Here is a 17,123-nt window from a genome sequence, read left to right as displayed (position 1 = left end):
ATATTTTCTTCTATTTGTTTTAAAAGTATTACCATGTAACTTCATGAAGTGTCCCCTAGTCTTTGTACTTTTTGAAAGAGTAAACAATTGATCTACATTTACCCATTCTAAACTACTCAGGATTTTGTAGACCTCAATCATATCCCCCTTCAGCTGTCTCTTCTCCAAGCTAAAGAGCCCTAACCTTTTAATCCTATCCTCATATGAAAGGAGTTCCATCCCTTTAACTATTGCGCTATTTCGGTCAACCTTCTTTGAACCTCTTCTATTTTTTTTTTGTTTTATTTTTTTCCACACAGTACTCAAGGAAAGGTTGCATCATGGAGTGATATAGAGGCATTATAGTGTTATTATTTATCTTATTTACCATCCCTTTCCTAATAATTCCTGCATTCTGTTTGCTTTGTTGGCCGCAGCTGCACTGAGCAGAAGATTTCAATGCATTATCTACGATGACACCTAGAGCTTTTTCTTGGGTGGGAACTCTTAAGGTGGATCCTAGCATCAAGTAACTATGATTCGGATTATTCTTCCCAGCATGCATGACTTTGCACTTGTCCACATTAAGGGCCCTGTTTACTAAGGCATGCTAGCATTTTTAGCGTGCACCCATATGGGTGTCTCTTGCATTATCTCATGCTAAAACCACTATGGTGCCTATAACGTGGCTTAGTAAACAGGGCCCTAAATTTCTTCTGCCATTTGGATTCCCAGTCTTCCAATTTCCTAAAATCTTTCTGCAACTTTTCACAATCTACATGCATTTTAACAGCTTTGAATAGTTTTGTGTCATCTGCAAATTTAATCATTGTTCCAATTTCCAGATCATTTATAGATATGTTAAATAGCACCAGTCCCAATACAGATCCCTGGGGCACTCCACTATTCACCCTCCTCCATTGAGAGAATTGGCCATTTATTTATTTATTGGGATCTATTAAAACCGCCTTTATGAAGAGATTCGCCCAAGACAGTATACAGTAGGTATAGTTTAACATAACACTTATAATTTTGTTAACAGCATAACAATAGTAAAATAACCAAGAATAAACATAAATACAATAAATGAGGTAAACTTGAAAATAGTAAATTAAACCTAATAATAGAACTACCTTGAAACAGTATCAAAAGTGTACACATTTCACAGCACTGGAATTCAAATACCAGAGATATAATACAACATTTTTTATTTTAATTACATTTGTACCCCTTGCTTTCCCACTCATGGCAGGCTCAATGTGGCTTACATATTATATACAGGTACTTATTTGTACCTGGGGCAATGGAGGGTTAAGTGACTTGCCTAGAGTCACAAGGAGCTGCCTGTGCCTGCAGTGGGAATTGAACCCAGTTCCCCAGGACCAAAGTCCACCACTCTAACCACTAGGCCACTCCTCCACTCCATCAGATTAATGATACACCTAATAAGCATGCATTAGAACATTCAGCTAACATAGATATGATGCTAAAGATTTTCTGAAGGACCAAGAGCAGATATATGATGGGAACAAAATGTGTGATACAGAGTCAGTTGGAATAATTTGATGGTTAGTTAAAGTCAAGGCAAGTTTGTTATATAGATAAGGAACTGATCTAAGGTGCAATGTGTGTAGCAAGCTAGTCCAGGTGCAGAATGAGTGTACAGTCAGTCACCCTATATATTAAAGGCTTGGGAGAAGAGCCAGGCTTCCTTGGCAGGAAGGGTGTGATGTGGTCATGCCATTTGCAGCCTTCTATCAGTCATGCTGCAGCATTCTGAATTAGTTGGAACTGATACAAACTTTTTTTTGTTTGGCCAGTGTACAGGGCATTACGGTAGTCTAGTCATGAGGTTATCATGGCATGGACCACTGTGGTCAGACTCGTCTTTTCAATATATGGAGAGAGATTTTGTAGTTGTCGTAGATGATAGAGACAAGTTTTGAAGGTTGTTTGAATTTGTGGGATCAGAGTGAGTGATGAGTCTTAGCAGTATCCCAAGATTCCTGACTTGTGATTTTAGGGGGAGTTCATACTTCCCAAAAGGTATTCTGAAGTTGGGTATTTGTCCACTTGTGTTTGGTACCCAAAGAATCTCTGTTTTATTTGGGTTCAGGCAAAGTTTGTTGTTGTTTGCCCATTCCTTAGTTGCAGTTAGGTAGGCAGTCAGTTTACTCAGAGTGGGTAGATCTCATTCAGTGGGTATGAGTAGTTGCACATCATCAGCATAGATGTAGAATTTTGTGTCCATTGACCGAAGCAGCTCAGCTAGAGGCTTGAGGTAGATATTAAATAAAATGGGAGACAGTATGGATCCCTTGTCACGGTTTCTGTGCAGATCATCAAGAACGGACACAAGAACTCCCTCTGTTCCATACCCAGGTCTGAAGCCCAATTGACATGGGTCTAGCCAACTACTTTCAATTAGCCAGTTATTGAATTGACTGCAGACTGTCCGTTCTATAAGTTTTGCCAGGAAAGGAATGTTAGAGTCTGGTCTGTAGTTTTCGAGCTTGTCCTGGTCCAGTGAGCTCTTTTTTTCAGTAGGGGGTGTACCACAGCTCTTTTTAGTGTTGTTTGGCCCTTCAATGAGGCCTGTGCTTGCTCGTTTTACAATATTTGCTGGCCAGGGATCAAGAGGCAGGTTGTAGGCAGTAGACCTTTCAGGATATTTTCAAGAGCTTCCTCTCTGACCTTGATGAATGAGTCTCAGATGGCTGTGCATGTCAGGGAAGAGGGAGTGTTTGTTCTCTTTATTAGCTGGTAGGAGCTTTGATGGAACTGTCTGTAGGTCCTGATGGAGACCTTTAATTTTGTTGGCAAAATAATTGGCAAAATCATTGCTGGTTAGTTGTGACTGGGAAGGCTGGTTCTGTTCTGGGGTTTGCAGTAGGCTGTTTACTATTTTGAATAGCTGCTTGGTTGAATTTGCAGCTTGTTCTATGTGATGAGAAAAATATTGTGTTTTGGCTGTTGTTACGGCCTGGCAGTATCTTGTCATGTGTTTCTTACAGTTGAGCCTGTCTTCTTCTAGAAGAGATTTTCTCCATTTTCTTTCAAGTTGACGTCCTTGACGCTTAAGGATCCTCAGTTCTGGGGTAGAACCACGAGGAACGTTTGTTTGTGCAGCATAGGACATTCTTTAGAGGGGCCGTTTTTTCTAATGCTATTGCTAAGCATGCATTCTAGATATCAACTTTTCTGACACTGTCATCATCTTTTCATCCACATGAGGGTAGGACAAGGCTTCTAGGAAGTTTTCAGCAGTCAGATTTCTCATTTCTCGGATTTCCTTCCAAACTTTGATTGTTTTTTGTTGTGCATAATAGAAAATTTGATTAGGAACTTATCAGTCCATGATAGGGGTGTTATCTCTGTACCACCAGCCTTGTGTTCCAAGATGTCTACCCTTTTTCAGAACACCAAGTCTAGCATATGGCCCTTTTCATGGTTTAGAGAATTGATCACTTGAATGAATCCTAGAGCTGCCATTGTATCAAGGAAGGCAGAAATAGTGGTGTCTGCAGTTTCGATGTGTAGGTTAAAGTCTCCCATGATCAGTAACCTAAGGTAGCTCAGGGTTACCTCAGTCAGCAGATTCAGCAGTTCTTGCACAGATGATGTGGTGTTGCAAGGTGCTGTGTAGACCACGAGCAGCCACATTGGTTTCTTTGCTCCCAGCTGGATTAGCAGGCATTCTGACAGACAGGTGAGGGATGGAGACAGGGCTGCTGAGAGACTGAGCTGGGCCCGGGGCAGAACCACCGCCGCCGGGCCTGGGGCAGGGCCGCCGCCCCCCCCCCCCCCCCCCCCGTTTGCCACCGTCCACCCCAGGATCATCATCGCCGCCACCCCCCCAAATTGCAAGTACCTTGGCTGGCGGGGATTCCGAGGCCCCGCCAGTAGAAGTCTTCCTCCAGGCAGCGCTGTTATTTCCTCTGCAGGCTGCCACATTGCTTGCCCCTGCGGCTGCTTTTCTGTCAGGTCCCGCATGCTCAGTTTCACAACTGAGAGTGCGTGGCCTGAGGCAATGCAAGGGGGGCCCAGTGCAGGAGTTTTCTCTCTCCTGCTCTCCTGTTGGGACATGATCACCCGAGTCCTATCAGTAGCAGGAGAGAGAGAGAGACCCCAGCGCGGGACCCCCTTGGAGGCCCAGGCCCGGGGAATTTTGCCCCCTCCCCTCTCGGCGGCCCTGGATGGAGACTCTGCGCAGTTTGATTGTCTCACAGATCAGGGCTGCTACCCCTCCACCCTGCTTCCCTTATCTTGGTTGGTGCAGGATAGTGAATCTTACGGGGCATAGTTCAGCCAATGGTACTCCTCCGCTTTAATCCAGCCAAGTCTCAGTTATTCCCAAGATATCTAAGTGGTATTCATTGATGACATTATGGATCATAGGAAATTTTTTATTGGCTGATCTGGCGCTTACTAGGGCCAGGTTTTCAAGTACTGGTCTGTTTGTGATTTTAGTTGTAGTTTTAGGGGCTACTTGATGGTTGTAGGCAGGTATTCATGTGGGTATAGGTAGGTAGGAGTTTTGCCTCTTGTGTCTTCTAGGCAGATGGGTGAGTCTTTGTTTCTTCTTCCCAAGATTATTGGGATGTCTGAAGATTTTTGGTTTACTATATGAAAGCACATTCTTGTTTAAAGTAAAATTACAGAGCTCTCTAGCTGTTCAGTATAACAATATTATAACAGTATAACCCTACCTTCTGTTTTCTATACATTAAACAGTTCCTAATCCATAACAGAACATTGCTGATTTGGTCCTGGTTTTGCCCCATTGTATTCATGAATTTATAGTTCCCAGAGATTGCAAGGGTGAACCATCCCAAAGAGTGAGATTTACTGCCTCAAAGATATTTGCTTTGCTTTTCTGTTTCTAAAAGGATATAGACAGAATGGAGGTAATATGAGAATAGTGTTTAAAGACATTTGTCCAGTGGCTAAAAGCATTTGCATAGGTTTCACAGCACCTATACTTGTAGGTGCAGAGGAAAGGAACGGGGCAGGGGGAGACAAATTATGCAGGAAGGTGTGCTCAGATTTCTTTCTACTTCTCAAGCCACTTGTCTTTTATCATCTTAGGCCTGCCTCTAGTTTTTGAGAGTGAAGGAGTCTTGAATGAGTGTGACACTCTTCTAATGAGTGAGACTTGGCATCTCTGAGTGTTGATTTTCCCACTGAATTCCCTAATAAAATGAGAACTACAAATGCCTCCATGTAGTGGAGCAAAGCTTGTGTACTTGACCTGGAGTGAGCCAGCAGCCCTATTAGTGGAGGAGTGGTCTAGTGGTTAGAGCACCGGTTTTGCAATCGGTTCAAATCCTGCTGCTGCTCCTTGTGATCTTGGGCAAGTCTCTTAACCCTCCATTACCTCAAGTACAAACTTAGATTGTGAGCCCTCCTGGGACACAGAAATATTCAGTGTACCTGAATGTAACTCACCTTGAGCTACTACTGAAAAAGGTGTGAGCAAAATTCAAATAAAATAAATATTAATAGACCCAAAGTATGCAAATCTACTTTGTGTTTATTCATGTGACTATCCTGATAACCAGGTCGGTAAAGTGTGTGTCTAGGGCAGGGCTGAAAAATATGGCTTTAGGTGTGTGTGGTGTGGTGGTGGTAGAGCAGTGTAAGAGATGGGGTAAGAAAAGGCTCATTACGGGGGTATTGTGCCATAGATTTCTATTCCTTTTTTTTTTTTTAATATTTCTATTCATCCAAAACTGGGCCAAGACCAAATGATGCCTGAATCCTGCCGCCCAATATCTTTACTTAATTATGGGATGGGACTTGATATACTGCCTTTTTGTGGTTACAATCAAAGCAGTGTACTTTTTATATACAGGTACGTATTATTTTGTACCTGGGGCACTGGAGGGTTAAGTGACTTGCCTAGAGTCACAAGGAGCTGCAATGGGAATTCAAATCAGTTCCCCAGGATCAAAACCCACTGCACTAACCACTGGGCTACTCCTCCACTCCACTTAATTATGAGACACAATTATTTGCTAAAGGTATTAGCCAACAGATTATCTCATGTTGTACCAGATCTTGTGGCAGTACCCCAAGTGGAGCACAGTGTAACTAAAAATGTACGAAAAATTCTCACTACACTATAGGTGGTAAAAAATCAGAGTATCCCTTCCATACTGATAAGTTGGCTTTTGACTGCGTGGTCTGGGACTTTTTATTTGGAGTATTAGATGCCTATGGAATTTGAGGATTTTTTTCAGGATGTTGTACGCACCTTGTACAGTGACCCCCCCAGGCCTGCGTCTGGGCAAATGGCTTACCCTCCTCCTCTTTTAACATACAACGAGGTACAGGACAGGGTTGCCCCCTTTCACCTTTATTGTTTGTTTTAACTTTGGATCCACTGATTCCTGATATTCAGGTTAATCCTGAGATACAAGGATTTACTTTGGGAAAGGAGACTTATAAAATCACACCTTTTGCTGATGACTTCCTACTCCATGTAGTGTATCCCAACTCATTGGTGCCAATGTTATTAAAGAGTTTGACTGAATATGGAGATTTTTCTGGTTTTAAGTTAAATTTGGAAAAATCGGAAGCTATGGTGTGGACAGAGGAACAGAAATGGACTTGGGAGGGGGTGTTTCCGTCAAAATGGACTGAAAGTTCTTTTCGCTATCTTGGGGTTAAGTTGGCCATAGATGTTCATCATCTATATCAATTGAATGTGGATAAATTATTACAAGACACTAAATTTAAATTAAACAAACGGAGACATCTGCCATTATTGCTGATGGGTAAAATTAGTCTATTTAAGACGGTACTGTTCCATTGTTGGTTATATGTTCTACAAATATTACCTCTTAGTATTTTACAGAAAGATCTACAACTATTAGATCGGCTTTGTAAAATCTTTTATTGTGGGGGTGAGCCTAAGATGTGGTTAGATTATTTATATGGCAGCTGGCCTTAGGGAGGTTTGGGAATACTTTACTTGAACGGTGGCATGTCTTTTGCGACATTTAAGGGATTGGGTGCTAGGCCTAGAACACTTTATGCTAGCAGCATTGAGAGTGAGATCTATTTGAACCCTGGCATCTGAATTTTCTCTAACAAGTTGCCCCACCCCCCATTTATTTGTACTAGTGTACTGTTGCAGCCACTGAGAATTCTTTGGAAAGAACTGATGCAATATTGGGAGCAAATTTCAAATACTAGGGATCTATTATCATTAAGGGGAAATGACATCAGTCCTGATCTGGAGTGGGGTGTGTTCAGTCGCTGGCAGGATTTGGGAATTACTTTGATTGAATGACTATTTTAATGAGGAAGGGCAGCTCTATTCTCTTGCAGAGTTACAACACAGGATGGCATTGGGTGGGGGAGATTATTTTGCTTATATGCAATTATGTCATTATTGTGCAGGATTGGATAAACAAGCATGATATAGTGGATTGGGTAAGAAATTAAGAAATTTTCTGAGGGGAGGTACATTAGGGGGGGTGATAGTCTCTTGGTTATATATAAGGCCTTAGTGACTCTCATGCTGCCACGGCATAGGGGCTTCTCAAAGAAGGTTGGAGTAAAGATTTGGGCTATCAGTTGGTGGGGTAGATTTTTGTAAACTAATCAGGTAAATCCTACGCATGGTGTTCACTGCTAAGTTACAGGAATGCCAATACCGAGTACTACCTAGAGCATATTTTTCACAACTTCAAACTTCTAAAACAGGGTGTGTGGCTACACCAATTTGTTTAAAGTGTACCATAATCAGGCGGACAACACTCTGCTCCACGCTTTTTGGCGTTGCAGTAGAATTATTCACACATATTTAGGAAATCTTTTAGGTTACAGTATACCATATTAATGGAAGGGGGTTGTTTTCACTAAAAGGGAGGCCTATGGGGTTCAAGGTAGAGGCTGTAGATTGTTATTAAGTAAAGCATATATACTAGGGAAAAATGATTGACTGTAAGAGATACCCCCCCCCCCCCCTCTTTTGGTATTGGATAAACCAATTTTGGGACTGTTATTTTCTCACCAAGAGCGAGAAGTACACTACTGAAAGGGTTTTTGAATATGACCCAACCCAAAATTTATAATTGAGATATAATGTGTGAAAATTCTCTGCTGGGTTGGGGTGGGGGGGAGTTGAGGGGATACTAGGAAGGGGAGGGGAGGTTTAGGGTTGTGGTGGTTTTGGCCAGTGTGGAAGACTTGGGGTCATAAGAGCCCAGGCCAGAGGGCATCCTACACATTTGTCTATCAAGGGGAGTAAGGGATAGATGAAATATAGGGAATATATAGTTCAAAATCGGGATCAGGGATATAATTTTTCTCTCCTTGTTTCTTTTCAGTTCGGGAATAGTTGACTGTTAACTATGAGGTCATATGCTCTGTAAAGCTGATTTTGATGAAGTCTGGCATTGCACATTTCTATGATCCTGAATTAACAACATTTAAAATTAACATTTTTTCTGAAAGTTTGCAAATTTGATGAGCAGGTGCAGAGTGTAGACAGAAGCAAGGACAGTATTTCATTTTCAGAAAGATACTAATATTAAAAAGTTGACTTTTTTCCTCTGGAATTTTTAAAAATTCTTTTTAAATACTAAGGAGTCCTTATGGGGGGGGGGGGTAGAAGGGGAGTAAATGTTGTAAAAATTGATGATACAGTTAAGATGTGCATAAATGCATATGATGAATCACTATGATTATAGACCGTTTGCCTTTTATAAAACTGTTTCAAATGTTTGATCATCAATAAAAACCATTTAAATATAAATACTAAGGAGTCCTTTTACCAAGCTACGCTAGTGGCAGGGACTGTTTTTCCCGCGTTCCAGGGCCCTTTTTACTGCAGCGGATAAAAAGCCACCAGACAAACATGGCCATGCGGTAAGAGAATTCTTACCACATGGCAATGCCGCAAGGAACCCTTACTGGCACCCACTGAGGTAGCGATAAGGGCTCCCACGGTAACCGTGCTGCGTGTGGCGATGTCTGACTACTGCCGGGTTACCGCCGTGCAAGCCATTTCCCAAGGTTTTCTTTTTCCCCCAGAAATGGTGCACGTTTGGGATGGAACTACTACCAGCGGCTACGTTGGGCCGCAGGCTTACCGACGCTTTGTAAAAGACCCCCTAAATGTAGCAGGCGAGGTTGCATGGATTCAAACCTTGACTTTAATCTTATCAAGCTTGCTCTTCAGCCAGCACTGGGTATTGTTTTTAAAGCCCACTCTTTCTAATACTTTGCCCTGAGTCTGCACAAAGCTTTTTTCATCCTAGGGTTCTGTTTATTAATTTATTGTTGATCCTGTTGTAATTCAGTATGCAACTCTGCGTAAGAAGCATGTGTGAAACACAGAAAATCCCGTATTTTGTGTATCTGGAAAAGGGGTGCATTTTTTGGAACACTCCATTATGGCAGTTGGTGCAGGTAAAGGCTCCCTGCCTGACATGTCACTGCAGATCCTGCTGAACCCAGGTCTCTCCCACTAACCTGGCTGCAGTAGTGTTGTTGTTTTTTCTGGTAGGAGATACTGGGTATTTTCTTCCCTTTCAGTAGAGTATTTCCTCAGATGTTTTTGAACCTCCCTCAAGATTGGATTTAGGCCAACTGAAGCCCTAAGTACAGCCCAGCAATGGTTCCCCTCGGCCCTTCCATTGCTTAACTAACGAGACATTAAGACTCAATAAGTGCTGAGAAATATCATTATTGTACAAAACAAATCACCATGATTAGAAAAACACTGAAATTCATGCTGGATAGTGGGTATGGCAGACGGCAGTGAAAGAGTTAAGGGCATGATAGCAAGGAGAAAAAAAACTCTATGGTGCCCCCTTCCCTTGGTGACCTAAGCACATGCTTATTTTGCTTAATGGTTAATCCAGGGCTTACCTTCCTCCTTCCAGCATCATCTCAATGATCTTTTTGTTTCTGAAGCTTCTTTTTCTGTGGAAAATGCCTCTTTTTCCTAACTTTTTAGGGCTTTTTTGTTGTTCTCTGCCACTGAGGAAGCGGTTATGTGAGCTCAGTTCTGGTTGCATAGGGAAGCAGAGTACCAGTAATCATACTGGACTCTATGCTGGCAGTCCTTTCCCTGTCACTCTCAGACAGGCACTATAGAGGCAATTCAGTAACTGGGTGTCCATGTTTGATGCCACATGGTGAGAGCTTGTTTAGCTGAACTGGAGTGTAGGCCCAGATTCCATCATAGAATACTAGCGCAACCCAGCAGTGACACTTTCAAAGTTTACACACCTGCAGTTAAACCAGCCTGTGAGGGAGTCTGTAGGACATTGTCTGTCACTTCCCCTCAAGGATATTCCCTCACAGAGCCATATTAAATCCCGCCCAAACGGGATGTGACGTGGGAGGGGTGGAGCCAGGAGGGCATGGTTTAGGAAGTATAAAAGCCTGGAGCACAGCTAGCTTAGGGAGGCCCAGAGTGAATCAGCGACGCTTACCTGCATTTGCCTCTACCACCTATGTATGAACTGCAACTGCTACATTCAAGTAGGCCGTTTGATTTGGAACCTTGCAAACTGTTATCTTTAACCCAGCTGGACACTGGCCGGCCTCACTCAACTGCTAATGAAATTCTGGGGAGCCAGACCAGAGCCTATCAGCATAAGTATTCTGTAGCCCTGCAGGAGCAGGCCACAGAAGGTCACTCTTGTATGAAAGGACTAGTTTGTGTTCACTTTTCTCCCCCACATGTGAAATGAACAGGACTTCTACCTGACACCTTCAATAAAATCTTTATTTTGTTCACTGGTTCAGGTTTATCCTGGTTCCAGGGCTCATCCTTGTTCACTTTTCCACACAGCCAAAGATCTAGCATAACTGCGGGCACATAAATGTGGCAAGGGCATGCATAATTTTCTGTGTAAGTTACACATGTAAGTGGGAGCCCCACCCATGCCCTGAATCCACTGGAAAACAGAAAGAAACCTCTAGGGAGAAACAAGACACAACACAGAGTAGAGGGTGACTCACTATTCTCAAGACAGGAGTAACAGATGAAAAGTCTTTATTGAGGCACCAAAGTGTTTTGGCGGACTGACTGCCTGCTTCATCGGTCACAGAACTTCTGAAGCTACTGCACTGTATATGGTACCTGATACAATATATAAATCTGTAAACACCAATAGAGCTGCCAGCTTAAACCTAGACCACATTGGGTATAGCTGTATTATTTAACCTGTGTGACTGAAGATAAGGCAGTCTTTACAAAGACGCCAAAAACATCTAGGAAATGCCAAAATCTCTGTACTCAATCTAGCACCTCTATTGGTGTTTACAAACATATATATATTGTATCAGGTACCTTACTCAGTGCAGTGGCTTCAGATGTTCTGTAACCCCTAACGCAAGCAGCCAGCCCACAAAACATGGACCCGTGTTGGATCTTAGTTTGGTGCCTCGATAAAGACTTTCCATCTGTTATTCCCGTCTTGAGAGTTGTGAGTCGCCTCTACTTTGTGTTGCGTCTCCCATGCACTGCCCATGTGAAGTGAATTTCCCCCCTTTGAACTTACACGCTATGGGCCTTATTCTATAAAGGTTATGCTCCTAAATGTATGCTCCTAAATTATGAGTGTAATCTATGGTTCAATATAGATTTGGCTCGTTATTTAGGAGCATAAATTTTAGGAGCATAACCTTTGTAGAATAAGGCCCTATGCCACTTATGGGGTCCTTTTACTAAGGCGCACCGAAAAGTGGCCTGTGTTGGTATAAACGCATGTATTGGATGCGCACAGGTCCATTTTTCAGCGTACCTGCAAAAAAGGTCTTTTTTTTTTTGGCTGAAAATGGACGTGCTATGAAATGAAAATTGGCGCACGTCCATTTTGGGCCTGAGACCTTACCGCCACCCATTCACTTAGCAGTAAGGTCTCACACGTTAGCTGTGTGTTAATTTTCAGCGCGTCTACAATGCCGATTACTGCACGGTTAATGCTGCGCACTGGAAAATAAAATATATTTTCTGGCGCGCCTAGTAGGCGCACATAAAAAATGAAATTACTGCCCAGGCCATGCGGTAGCTGGATGGTGGTTCTGAATTGGCGCGTGTAGGCACCTACGCGGCTTAGTAAAAGGGCCCCTATGTACGCTATACACAATAGTGCTTAGGTACCCTACTAGCACGACATAAGTGTACATTTACCCATGAAAGCATAGTGTTTTGTGAAAGTACAAACTCAAGTGGCATGGCTGGCTCCCAATTATAGAATTAGGGTGTATATGTTCTTGGAAATGTACCCAATGCAATGTCTTCAGACGGCCCTTTTGTCCATTCAGTAAATGAGGCCAATGTGTGTTGGTTTGGGGGTTTTCTACGCCCTACGGGCAGACCCATTTTGCTGCCCCCTCTCACAAGAACATAAAAACATAAGCATTGCCATACTGGGAAAGAACAAAGGTCCATCAAGCCCAGTATCCTGCTTCTTACAGTGGCCAATCCAGGTCACAAGTACCTGGCAAGATCTCAGAACAGTAAAACAGATTTTATGCTGCTTATCCTAGAAATAAACAATGAATTTTACCAAGTCCATCTTAATAATGGCTTATGGACTTTTAGGAAATTATCCAAATCATTTTTGAACCCCGCTAAGCTGACTGTTTTTACTAGATTCTCTGGCAACGAATTCCAGAGTTTAATTACATATTAGTGAAGAAATATTTTTTCCTGTTTTTTTACATTTACTACTTAGTAGCTTCATTGTGTACCCCCTAGTCCTAGTATTTTTGGAAAGAGTAAACAAGTGATTCACCTCTACCCATTCCACTCCACTCAGTATTTTATAGACCTTTATCTTATCTCCCATCAGCCATCTCTTCTCCAAGCTGAAGATCCCTAGCCACTTTAGCCTTTCCTTATAGGGAAGTCGTCCCATCCTCTTTATCATTTTTTCGTCCTTCTCTGTACTTTTTCTAATTCCACTATATCTTTTTTTTAGATATGGTGACCAAAATGGCACACAGTATTTGAGGTGCGGTCACACCAAGGAGGGATACAATAGCATTATAACATTCTCATTTTTGTTCATTCCTTTCCTAATAATTCCTAACCTTCTATTTGCTTTCTTAGCCGCCGCCGCTGCACACTGAACAGAGGGTTTCAACGTATCATCAGTCACGATACCTAGATCTTTTTCCTGGGCGGTGACTTCTAATGTGGAACCTTGCATCACGTAGCAATAGTACAGGTTCCTCTTTCCCACATGCATCACTTTGCACTTGCTCAAATTAAACCTCACCTGCCACACTCATCCTTCATTTCCTCAACCTTCTATTATCTGCCCCATCCCCCTACCCCAGCAGCCTCAGTGTTCCATATGCATATTCACTCAGAATCTCTGCTGTTACCCACACCTGGTCACAGAGGACCTATATAGAAATCCCTCTTATATGCTGGGGAAGGTTTGTTTCATCACTCCTTTTCAATTCCAGAACTGCATTTGACATTTCAGACCCTAATTTTGGACCCAGTTGTTCGTCTTTTATCCTCTTTCTTCCAACCTAGTCAGAACCAGGGCTGAGTTCCTGACATGAGGAACCTTCATTCACAACTCCCTGGGGATTCCACTAGTCATGGAGCAGCAGCAGTACTGAAGCAGGGATCATGTGGTCTAAATCTGACCACCAGGTGTCACTGTTCTCAATGACAATGATGCCCTCTCTTGGATATTTAACATTCTGATAATACACAGAAAGGAAAGGGAATGGGACTTGATATACCACCTTTCTGTAGTTACAGTCAAAGCGGTTTACATATTATATACAGATACTTATTTTGTACCTGGGGAAATTAAGAACATTTATGCATTTTTTCACAGTTTATTTAATAGTGATTCTGAGCTGACATGTATACTATAAATAAATACCACAGATAAATACAAGGTACAGTGAGAGAGAGAACAACACTTATTACTGTCTGTAGCAGCCTTTGTTGTTTTTGTGCGTAGCAGGGCTTTGCTGAAATCACACTTTGACTGAAAGCAGTATGGGAAAAGCACAACATGCTTTGTTTTTGAAATTCATACTCGGCTCTGGGTGGTCACTTTAGTCTGCAGTGCTCTGCAAGGCTGCAATAATGTTAGAAAAAGTTAACAGATCCCTGCTGCTGTCTGCTTAAAGGAGAAACTAGAGCAATTTTTCTGTCTGCAGTTGGTTGACTCAGGCTTTGTCAAGGAATCCAGTACCTTTTGACATGGTGACAATCCTGACTGGCCACAGTTAGAAATACAGTACAGGCTTTACAGGTAGCTCAGAAAGCAGCAGCAAGGTTGTTAACAGGTTTGGCTCTTTCTTGTCATATTATACCAAATTTAAGGTAGTTACATTGGTTTCCAATTAAGGGCCCTTTCTAGAGGTGTGCTAACCATGTAAATCCTGTCGCGAGTTAACAACTTTGAATAACTTTGTGTCATCAGCAAATTTAATTACCTCACTAGTTACTCCCATCTCTAAATTATTTATAATATATTTATAAATGATTTAGAGATGGGAGTAACTAGTGAGGTAATTAAATTTGCTGATGACACAAAGTTATTCAAAGTCGTTAACTCGCAACAGGGATTGTGAAAAATTACAGAAGGACCTTACGAGACTGGGAGACTGGGCAGCTAAATGGCAGGTGACGTTTAATGTGAGCAAGTGCAAGGTGCATTGGAACCGACTCTGTGGGTGCTGTAGGTGCTTGATCACCCCCAATACTGAGAAAATTCCTTGTATGTGTCCAGGGACGGGTTATTTTCATTGGGCTTAGCACCCCCAATAATTTTGAAAAGTTGGCTCCTATGGCAAGGTGATGCATGTGGGAAAAAAGAATCCGAATTATAGCTACGTCATGTAAGGTTCCACTTTAGGAGTTAAGGACCAAGAAAGGGATCTGGGTGTCGTCATCGTCGATAATACACTGAAACCTTCTGCTCAGTGTGCTGCTGCAGCTAGGAAAGCGAATAGAATGTTGGGTATTATTAGGAAAGATATGGGAAACAGGTGTGAGGATGTTATAATGCCATTGTATCGCTCCATGGTGCGACCGCACCTTGAGTATTGTGTTCAATTCTGGTCGCCGCTTCTCAAGAAAGATATAGTAGAATTGGAAAAGGTGCAGTGAAAGGCGACTAAAATGATAGCGGGGATGGGATGACTTCCTGTGAAGAAAGACTAAGGAGGCTAGGGCTTTCCAGCATGGAGAAGAGATGGTTGAGGGGAGACATGATAGAGGTATATAAAATAATGAGTGGAGTGGAACAGGTGGATGTGAAGCGTCTGTTCACGCTTTCCAAAAATACTAGGACTAGGGGTCATGCGATGAAACTACAGTGCAGTAAATTTAAAACAAATCGGAGACAATTTTTCTTCGCCCAACGCATAATTAAACTCTGGAATTCGTTGCTGGAGAACGTGGTGAAGGCGGTTAGCTTAGCAGAGTTTAAAAAGGGGTTAGATGGTTTCCTAAAGGATAAGTCCATAAACCACTACTAAATGGACTTGGGAAAAATCCACAATTCCAGGAATAACATGTATAGAATGTTTGTACATTTGGGAAGCTTGCCAGGTGCCCTTGGCCTGGATTGGCCGCTGTCGTGGACAGGATGCTGGGCTCGATGGACCCTTGGTCTTTTCCCAGTGTGAAATTACTTATGTACTTATGAAATTGTTGAAGGCTCACCTATTTAATTTGGCTTATTGTAATTAGGCATGCGATGGCTTTTGGCACATTTCATTTCTAAGCAAGTGGCCTATTTTCTTGCAAGCTGTTTGTGTTCTATGGTGTTAGTATATTATTTATTTTAAGTTTGTTATAATGGTTTGGTTTTTTGTATATTTTATTATGCATGTTGCTTTGTTCTTCGAAGCCTTTAATACATAGAGTGAATGACTGTACACTCATTCTATACATGGACTAGCTTGCTACACACACTGTAACTTAGACCAGTTCCTTATATCTTGATGAATTGTACAAAGAGCTTGTCTTTAGTTTAGCCACCCATTTATTTATCCCAACTGACTGTGTATCACACATCTTGCACCCATCTATATATCTGCACTTGGCCCCTCAGCTGTATGGTAAGCTGTATTGTAGAAAAGCATTAGCATCATATCTCTGTTATTTGAATGTTCTAATGTGTGCTTATTACATAGTCCATCACTGTTATGCTCACATCATATTATATCTCTGTTATTTGAATTTCAGTGCTTTTAAATATGTGTATTTTTGATCCTGTTTCATGGTAATCCTATTATTAGATTTCAATGTGCTGTATTTATTGAATTTATGTTTATACTTGTACATTTTACTATTGTTATGCTGTTAATAAAATTGTAAGTTTGATGTTAAACTGTACCTACTGTACACCGCCTTGGGTGAATCTCTCCATAAAGGCGGTTAATAAATCCAAATAAATCCAAATAAATACATAAATAATGTACAACACCTAGAATGTGGATAGTGCAGGTAATAAATGTTTTAAATAAATAAGAACTTCGGGTCTGATCCAACATGGCACATTTTGCACCCCATTTCGCTTAGGAACTCCATGTGGGTCATGGGCATCTAGGTAAGGATGTTCGCAATTCCCCACTGTGTTACAAATTAAAATGAAAATTAAAACATCCGAACATGGAGCCTTTTGTAAAATACATATAAGGATGCTGGCAGATACATAAGATACATGCTTTTGACTCAGTTGATTTAGATCTGTTGATTGATAAACTGCAGCAGTTGGGTTTAGGTGGACAAGTGTTGCATTAGTTTCAGTCATTTTTGAGTGGAAGACCTATGATAGTGAGAGGTTCACGGGTCTCCAGAGAGGTACTAGTTGAGAGGGGTGTATCACAAGGGTCGGCTCTTTCTGCCTTATTATTCAATGTTTACCTCGCACAGTTGGGCAAGCTCTTTGATTGTATGTTTTGTTTTGTTTGTTTTTATCAGTTTTATGCTGATGATGTACAGGGGTTTTTTTTCCCTTAATTGATTGGAATATTACTTTGGATGATCAACTGAGTAGGTATATGAGGCGGGTGAAAGATTGGATGGCATTGCATGGAATGTGTTTGATTGTGAATAAGACAGAGGTCATGATTGCGGGGAAAACTGAGCACAACTCATGGTCTGAAAGGGTCAATGTGGGTGATAA

The 17,123-nt window shown here is 41.8% G+C and overlaps 1 protein-coding gene across 2 annotated transcripts in view; it reads left to right on the top strand.

The window, feature by feature from the left end:
• Nucleotides 1–17,123, top strand: part of SSBP4 (single stranded DNA binding protein 4) — a 547,729-nt gene that overhangs the window by 312,255 nt on the left and 218,351 nt on the right. The gene's annotated exons all lie outside the window — the stretch shown is intronic.

Source organism: Microcaecilia unicolor, chromosome 11, assembly GCF_901765095.1.
Source record: "Microcaecilia unicolor chromosome 11, aMicUni1.1, whole genome shotgun sequence".
NCBI classification, from domain to species: Eukaryota; Metazoa; Chordata; class Amphibia; order Gymnophiona; family Siphonopidae; genus Microcaecilia; species Microcaecilia unicolor.
The sequence above is the reverse complement of the archived record's forward strand: the minus strand, read 5'-3'. Positions and strand labels throughout refer to the sequence as shown.